This window comes from Peromyscus eremicus, chromosome 2, assembly GCF_949786415.1.
Source record: "Peromyscus eremicus chromosome 2, PerEre_H2_v1, whole genome shotgun sequence".
Taxonomy (NCBI): domain Eukaryota; kingdom Metazoa; phylum Chordata; class Mammalia; order Rodentia; family Cricetidae; genus Peromyscus; species Peromyscus eremicus.
Genome location: NC_081417.1, coordinates 151,896,468 through 151,905,575, shown reverse-complemented (window position 1 = coordinate 151,905,575; position 9,108 = coordinate 151,896,468).

Sequence of the window (9,108 nt, the reverse complement as noted above, 5' to 3'; positions counted from 1 at the left end):
TCATTACTTGCACTTTTTTGTTTGTTTGTTTGTTTGTTTTTTCAAGGCAGGGTTTCTCTGTGTAGCCCTGGAGCTCTCTTTGTAGACCAGGCTGGCCTTGAACTCACCGAGATCCACCTGCTTCTGCCTCCCAAGTACTGGGATTAAAGGCGTGCGCCACCACCGCCCAGCTCATTCCTGGCACTTTATAAAGCAGGAATCGACACACATCTGCAATGTCAGTGCTTGGAAGGTGGGGCAGAAGGATCAGAAGTTCCAGTCATCTTTGGTCACATAGAGGGTTCAAGGCTAGTATAGACTATTTGAAGTCTTGTCTCTAAAAACAGAGTCAGCTGTGGTTGCTTAGGACTTTAATTCTGCACTCTGGAGGCAGAGGCAGGTGGGTCTCTGAGTTCAGCCTAGCATTACCTCATCTGTTGTAGTTCATCTACCTGAAGGGCCCCACCAATGCATTCTGGTTTGGCTTTGGGGTAGGGTTTCATGTGTTCCAGGCTGGCTGACAACTCAATATACAGGCAAGGGTGACCTTGAGCTCCCGATCCTCTGCTTCCTGAGTGCTGGGATTGCAGGCATGCCCCCACTTGGTTTATGGAGTGCTGGGGATTGAAACTTTGCCTTTGTGTACTAGGTGAGCAATCGAGCCACATGCCCAGCCCCTCCATCTATACTTTGCAATGACTCATGACTTCTCCTTTGTCCTGTGACTATACAGGTTAATGTCACTTTTCCCAAGTGTCATTTCCACATGTCGTTCCAGCTACTTTGAACTTGAACCTACTCCTGGTCAAGAGGATGGAATCTGTGGCCTGGGTGGAGACTGAACATTCCAGATGGGCTGGCTCATTCACTTTGTGTAAGGACCATCCCGAGGACAGTGGGCTCCCCTTATGCCATGGGGGAGAGATGGGCGGAATAATTAGTCCTTTAATGAGATACCATAGTCTCCTAGAATCCCTGTCTTGAGTGCAGAAGCCTGTTTGTCACAGCCACACAAGCTGGCAGGTTTATTTGGCAAGCTTCATTTTACCCTTTCTTCTGTCTCTTTTCTAAGCCTGCCATTGTCAACATTTTGGGGTTTCCTCCAACATTTTGGGCTTCCTTACACTTTCTCTAAAGCCTCCCTCCACATGATGTGGCTGCCTGTCAGCCATGTGTCTGACCTCCCTGCCAGTGTAGATGGTATGACCCTTTTTCCTTGTCTCCATTCTCCTGCTCTGGGCAGCTACTGAGGTCTACAGCTTGCCTGCCCTGGGGGGGTGGGGGTTCTTTTCAATGCTATTAAAATTGTCCTTGTGTCTCCAATTGAGTTCATTCTTAAAACTTTTTATTAATGAGGCTAAGCACCTCAAGAGGGGACCCCGGTTTTCCCATAGCACCTTCCGCAGAGCTGGTGTTTGCCATCAGCAACTACAGCTGCTTCAGCACTTCCCCGGCCCCCACCTACTGAATGTCAGCAGCTCCCCTTTTCTTCCAGCTACAAAACCCAAAAATATCTCCTGACATTGACAGATGTTCTGTGGGGGCCATTGCAACCCCCTTCCCAATGGAGAACCATGGAATTGCTGGAAAAAATTACCTTCCCATGTGGTCTAGGAGCTGGGGGTCTGGCTGGGGCCCTTCCAGGGGTAGGGATGTCAGAACCAGATGTCTCCCTTTGATCCCAACAGCCAAATAGACTGCGAGGCCATGTGTTTCCTATCTGCTGGGGGCTCAGAGACTTCATTGTCCTGGGGTGAGGCCCGGAGTCTGTGGGAATTACCAGGCTCCCTCAGAGACAGTAGAAGGGGATAACATGTCAACGATGTCTTCGTTAATGAAGAAACATGTCATTCTGCGAAGGGAAAGAGAAGAGAAGTTGGTATTAGGGATACATGCCTGTGATCCCTGCACTTGGGACGCAGAGGCAGGGGGCTTGTCAAGTTCAAGACTAGCTTGGGCTACATATCAAGACCTTGACTCAAATAAATAAGTAAATCAACGAGGTGCTGGAGAGATCAGCAGTCAAGAACATAGACTGCTGTTGTAGAGGCTGTGGGGTAGCTCAAAACCATCAGTAAAGTCAGCTCCAGGGATCTGACATCTCTGGCCTCTGTGGGCACATACACTAATAGGCACATACCCTTACACACTTACACATATTTAAAAAAATCTTTGTGTGTGTGTGTGTGTGTGTGTGTGCGTGTGCGTGTGTGTTTTGAGACAAGGTTTCTCTGTGTGACAGCCCTGGCTATCCTGGAACTCACTCTGTAGGCCAGGCTGGCTTTGAACTCACAGAGATCTGCCTGCCTGTCTCCTGAGTGCTAGGATTAAAGGCATGAGCCACCACGGCTCGGCATTTTTTTTTTTTAAGTTTTCAAAATAATGAACAAAATATATAAAGAAATGAGGGACTAGAGAGATGGGTCAGCCTGTAAAGTAGCTGCGGTGGGAGCCTGAAGACCTGAGTTCAGATCCTGGGTACCCACGGGAGAGCCTGCTGTGTGCCTTTAATCCTAGCACCAGAGGGATGGAGACCTGAGGATGCGTGGAGCTTTCTGGACTGCTAGCCTTGCAGAATTGGTGAACCCCGTGTTCAGTGAGAGAACCTGTCTCAAAAAATAAGGTGGAGGCTTTGGGGAGGTGTCTCAGTGGGTAAAGTGCTTGCCAAGCAGGCAGGAGGACCTGAGTTTGGATCTCCAAACCCCACACAGATGCTAGGCAGGTGTGATGGCCCACCTGTCACTCCAGCTCTTGGGAGGCAGAGAGATCCCCAAGACAAGCCATCTAGCTAGACTAGCTGAATTGGTGAGCTTTTGGTTCAACTGGGTGGCCTTGCCTTGATCTATAAGGTGGGGAATGATCAAAGACACTTGACATTAGCCTATAATTTCCACGTACATACACCCCAACACATGTGACTAAGAATACACACATGTACACCACACCCAAAATAAGGTGGAGAGTCATTGAGGAAGACACCTGTACATGTACACATTTGCACACACATGAACGTGTATACACACTCCCACATACAACAAATAAGAGAAAAGTGACTGAGGGGCTGGATCTTGGCAGGAGTAGAAGACTGTGTGACCTCAGGCAAGTTTCTTAACCTCTCTGGGTTGTGAAAATCAAGTGCAGGGGTTGGGAAGGTGCCCAGGGCTTCTGTGGCCTGCAGCTGGCCTGGCCCTGTGAGCGCAGAGTGTGTGTTTTCACTCTTGAAATGGAAGCAGGGCTGGATTGCTACAGAAGTCTCCTAAGAACTTTCTGGAAATGTGACACTGCAGGGTCTTGCCACACAAGCCTGTCATTTCGAAGTGCTGAGGGCCAGCATGGTGTCTATGTCTAGAAAGGACACAAACCAAAAGGCTGGGAGGGACTTTGGGGTGGGCGATTCCTTTAATGGCCTTTTGGTTGGGGCTGACTGGATTCAGACATTCTTAGAAAGTTTGAGGTTTTCTTGGTATCAGTCGAGGGGGCTGGAGAGATGGCTCAAGGTTAGAGCACTCTGCTCTCCCTGAGGACCCAAGTTCAGCTCCAGCACTCACATCAGGCGGCTTTTAACTGCTTTCAACTCCAGCTCCAAGGAAATGGATTCCCTCTTCTGGCCTCTGTGTGCACCTGCTCCTACGTACATACCCACACACAAGTGTAGACGCAATTAAAAATCAAATAAATGGTGGGTGTGGGGGCACCTACCTTTAATCCCTGATCTCTGTGAGTTCAAGACAGCTAGGGATACAAAGTGAGACCCTGTCTCAAAACAAACAAACAAACAAAGAAAAAAACAAACAAATGAATGTTTTACACACACACACACACACACACACACACACACATTAAAAACAGGGTTTCTCTGTGTAGCCCTGGCTGCCCTGGAACTTACTATATAGAACAGACTGGATTTGAACTCAGAGATCCACCTGCCTCTGCCTCCCGGGTGCTGGGATTAAAGGTGTGCCACCATGCCCAGTTTGTAAAATAAATGTTAAAAAAAAAAAAAGACTAGGAATATTAAAGAAACATCCATGGAGGTGATGAACGAAGGCTTAAGAGAAGTTAAAATAAAAGTTACAGGGTCTGAAGAGATGGCTCTGTGGTTAAGAGCACTTGTTCTTCCAGAGGACCCTGGTTCAATTCCCGCACCCACATGGCAGCTCACAACCGTCTATAACTTCAGTCCCAGGGGATCTGATGTCCTCTTCTGGCTTCCTTGGGCACCAGACATAGATGTGGTGCACAGACATACATGCAGGCAAAACACCCGTACACATAAAATATACATAAATAAACACATTACAGGAATCCATTGTTTTGGACTAATCCGAAAATGGCTCCAAGCAGCGAGGCTAAAATCTAAGATGATTCCATACGTCTCAAATGAGCTGTTTGTCTGGCCTGGAGAAGTGAAGGTGAGGTGATATTTCCCAGCTAAGTTTCTCAGGCAGGCCATTTAACTGACAGCTAAAGCCGCTCCCTCCTTCGTTATCATGTAAAAGTTCCCCGGTGTTCCAAGACAGGTCCTCAGCCTATTATTGTTTGGTTCCCTTTCTATAGAGGTAACTCTGACAGTTCAATGCACCAGAGTACCTATTGTGTTTCTCGGCATGCTAGAATCATTCTATAAAATAATTGTATAACGACCAAAGGCCTTTAATAAAGATTAAGCTAGGGCTGGGGTGTGGCTCAGTGATGGCTTGGTTTGCTTATCATGCTTGAGGACCTGGGCTCCCCAGCACTATAAAGAGGCAAGAAGCAGGGCTGGGATGTGGTTTAGCTGGGACAGTTCCTGACATCAAGGCATGAAGCCCCAGCGTCCCACAAAGTAGGCATGGAGGTGCACCCTGCCACCCCAGCATTTGGGATGGGGAGGCAGGAAGATCAGAAGTTCAAAATCATTGTTGTGGGATATTTGTACATGGTATGAAAAGATATTGCTGTGCTTGGTGTAATAAAAAGCTGGTTGACCAATAGCTAGGCAGGAGGTGTAGGCGGGACTTCTGGGCAGAGAGGGAAAACTCTGGGAGGAAGAAGGCATGAGCAGTACAGAGAGGCGTTAACTAGGCACTCGACAAAATGTAGATTAAAATAAATAGGTTAATTCAAGTTATAAAAGCTAGTGGGACAAGCCTAAGCTATAGGTCATGCTTTCACAATTAATAAGTATCCATGTTGTTATTTGTGAACTGGCAGCCTAAGGAAAATTCCGACTACAGGTCATTTTCAACTACATAGGAAATTCGAGGCTTGCCTGGACTACTTAAGACCCTACCTAAAAGAAAAACAGTACAAGTTGGAATTTTGTTTTGTTTAACTGTTTTTTAGATTTATTTATTTATTTTTCTTTGTGCATATGAATGTGTTGCCTGCCTGCAACCTGGAACTGGGTTTATAGATGGTTTCAAGCTACCATATGGGGCTGGGGATCAAACCCAGGTCACCTTAACCTTGGAGTCATCTTTCCAGTCCCCTGGAATTTTGTTCTTTGACCTTCCTCCTGGGTTCTGTATCTCCCCCCCCCCCCGCCCCCCTTTTAGACAGGGTTTCTCTGTGTGGCCCTGGCTGTCCTAGAACTCACTCTGTAGAACAGGCTGGCCTCACACTCAGAGATCCATATGCCTCTGCCTTCAAGAGCTGGAATTAAAGGTGTGCGCCACCGCCTGGCTGGTTCTGTGTTTTTCGTTCTCAGTGCCAGCCCCATGACATACCCGCCCCCCGCTAGCCCCGCCCCCCGCTAGCCCCTCCCACTCAAAGCTACACTGCAACGATGTGGTGGGGTGGGGTGGGGAGACTGCCAGGCCTGGAGATGGCACTGTGACCCTAGCCAAGATGGTAGACGCTTGGTAAAATTATCAGAAAACAAAAGAGGAAGAAAAAAAAAGAGGTAGATTCTTTTTGTTGTAGCCTCTAGCACACCAGGGAGCTTGATGTGTGAAGCTTGTGTGTGAGCACGCATATACACACACAGACACACATACAAACACAGTCCTGTCCCCCCCCCCCCCACCTCCCAGTAATGCCCACCCCTTCCCATCACTCATCCTGCACACTCTGCCTTTCCTGGCACACTGTCTCCCTCTGCTGCTCAGACACGACAACATGTCCTCAACACTTTTGGCCTTCTTACTACAAACCCAGAACAGGAGGGAAATCGTGGCTGCTCAAGTTTTACCAACGGGACATTTCTTTCTCTTTTCCTGTTTTGAGATGTGGTCTCACTCTGTAGCTCGGGTTGGCTTTGAATTCCTTAACCTCCTGCCTCCATCTTTCCTGTGCTGAGATTATTATGTGTGTGTGTGTGTGTGTGTGTGTGTGTGTGTGTGTGTGCCACCACACAATCCTGCTCTCTCTGTCTCTCTCTCTCTCTCTCCCTCCCTCCCTCCCTCCCTCCCTCCCTCCCTCCCTCCCTCTCTCTCTCTCTCTCTCTCTCTCTCTCTCTCCCTCCCTCCCTCCCTCCCTCCCTCCCTCCCTCCCTCCCTCCCTCTCTCTCTCTCTCTCTCTCTCTCTCTCTCTCTCTCTCTCTCTCTCTCTCTCAGGGCTCCACTCACTCTGTAACCCTAGCTAGCCCGGAAGTAACAGAGATCTACCTCTGCTTCTGCCTCTTGAATGCCGGGATTAAAGGCACAGGCCGACATGCTCTGCCTTCTTCAGCTTCTCTTAACATGAAAGGGTGGTCTGTGCCAATTTTTCTGGTCAAGTAGACATAAATTATTATCTGGGATCCAGAGAACTGAGCCCCTGAATCAGGCCGTCACTGAACGCACATCACTGCTTCAGGAAGACTTCCCAGACTGAGCCAGGTGAATTTCTTTGGTTCTGTGCTGGGGGTCTTTTCAGAAATGGTTGATTTTCTCTGAAAAGAGCACGAGCCTTTCAAGGCTGGGATGCTGCGGCAATTATTTTAGAATCCCAGGCGGACTGGGAAAACACAGGGGTGGAGAAAGCAAGTGCCGTCCTGTTGGTGTTGTTTTCACTGCCACCAGCAGGGGGTGCTGGAGCCTCACGCTTCTGCACAGATGGGTTCTGTTGGAGGGGAAGGAGACTCAGGTGAGGGCTCTCTCCTCTCCTCAGAGTCAGGTCACTCTGTTAGGCTGTGAAGAACATGGGGACTTAGGCCCAGGGCATCCCACCTAGGACTTTGTGCCTTCCCATCTGACCCTTGTAGTTAATAAAGCAAGGATGGGCCAGGCAGAGCTCTGAGCCTGGCCAGGTAGTGCAGGCTGGCCCTGACGTGCTGTGTATCCAGGGATGGCCTTGGACCTCTGATCTTCCCCCTTCTTCCCGGTGCTGGGATTACAGGCTTGCACCATCACACCTGGGCCCTGAGAAGGTCTCCCCGCAGGCCAGAAGGAGAGCGAGGTGGACCGCAGGGACCTGGTTTTCAATCCATATTCGGAGGACAATAACACACATGCCAATTTTTGTGTTTCATTTTTTATTGAGATGGGGGTCTCATGTATCCCAGGCTGGCCTTGAACTTCATGTAGCTAAGGCTAGCTCAATTGTCTACAGTGTCTCTGGATGCTAAAGGTAGGAGACATCAGCAGATCCTCCTGCCTCCATCTTGAAAGTGCTGGGATGACAGGTGTGCCCTCCCATGGGATGATGGGTGTGCTCTCCCACACCTGCCCACATCTCTCTTCTGTGCACTAGTTGGGCTTATTCCATCCAGTAGACTCCCTTTTCCTCCCTTTCTTTCTTTCTTTCTTTCTTTCTTTCTTTCTTTCTTTCTTTCTTCCTTCCTTCCTTCCTTCCTTCCGTCCTTCCTTCCTTCTTTTCATTCATTCATTCTTTCTCTCCCTCCCTCCTTCCTTCCTTCCTCCACCTTCTCCTCTTCCTCTTTCTTCTGACTTGCTATGTAGTTCTGGCTGGCTTAGATCTTACTATGTAGATCAGGCTAGCCTTGAACTCACAGAGATCCGCCTGTCTCTGTCTCCCAAGTGATGGCATTAAGGGCGTGCACCACCATGCTCCCACCCCACTTTTTCACATACTGGAGACTGGACTAACGGCCTCACACAGGCTAGATAGACACTGTACAACTGAGTTTCGTCAACTACCCTCATTTTATTATTAATTGGGCTTTTTGTTCTAAATTATTTTTAGATACAGGGCATCATGGCACACACCTTTAATCCTAGTACCGAGGAGACAGAGGCAGTCAGATCTCTGCGAGTTCAAGGCCAGCCTGGTCTACATAGCAAGTTTCAGGTCAGCCATGGCTATATAGTAAGGCCTTCTTTTAGTTTTTGTTTTTGTTTTTCAGGGTCTGGAGAGATGGCTCAGAGGTTAAGAGCACTTCCTGGTTTCCACAGAATCCAGGTCTGTCCCTAGTATTCACAGGACAGCTCACACCCCTCTGTACTCTAATTCCAGGGGATACAACACCCTCTTTTGGCCTCCGAGTATATATATGTATTTGCAGGTAAAACACTCAGAAGCATAAGGTGAAAATAAGTCAATCTTTAAAAAGAAATAAAATTGGTCTTACTATGTAGTTCTGGCTGTTCTGGAACTTGCTATGTAGGACAGGTTGGCTCTGAACTTTTCAAGGCCTTTCTGCCTCTGTGTATTGGCCAGTTTTATGTCACCTTGACACAAGCTAGAGTCACCTGAAAGGAGGGAACCTCAACTGAGAAAATGTCTCCATAAGATTGGGCTGTAGGCAAGCCTATAGGGCATTTACTTAATAAGTGATTGATGGGGGAAGGCCCAGCCCACTGTGGGTGGTGCCATGCCTGGGCTGGTGGTCCTGGGTTTCATAAGAAAGCAGGCTGAGCAAGCTAGTAAGCAGCACCCCTCCATGGCCTCTGCATCAGCCCCTGCCTCTAGGTTCCTGCCTTGTTTGAGTTCCTGTCCTGACTTCCTTCAACGTCAAACAGTAATTTGGAAGTGTAAGCCCAATAAACCTTTTTCTCTTCAACCTGCTTTTGCTCATGGTGTTTCACCACAGCAATAGAAACCCTAACTAGGACCCTCGGTCTCCCAAATCCTGGTGTTACAAGATCTATGTCATTATACTAATAATAGTGATTATTAAATTTGAAACAGGGTCTCACAAGTTGCCCAGGCTGGCCTTGAACTTATGGTTCTCTCGCTTCAGCCTCTCCAGTAGCTGGGATAACAGAC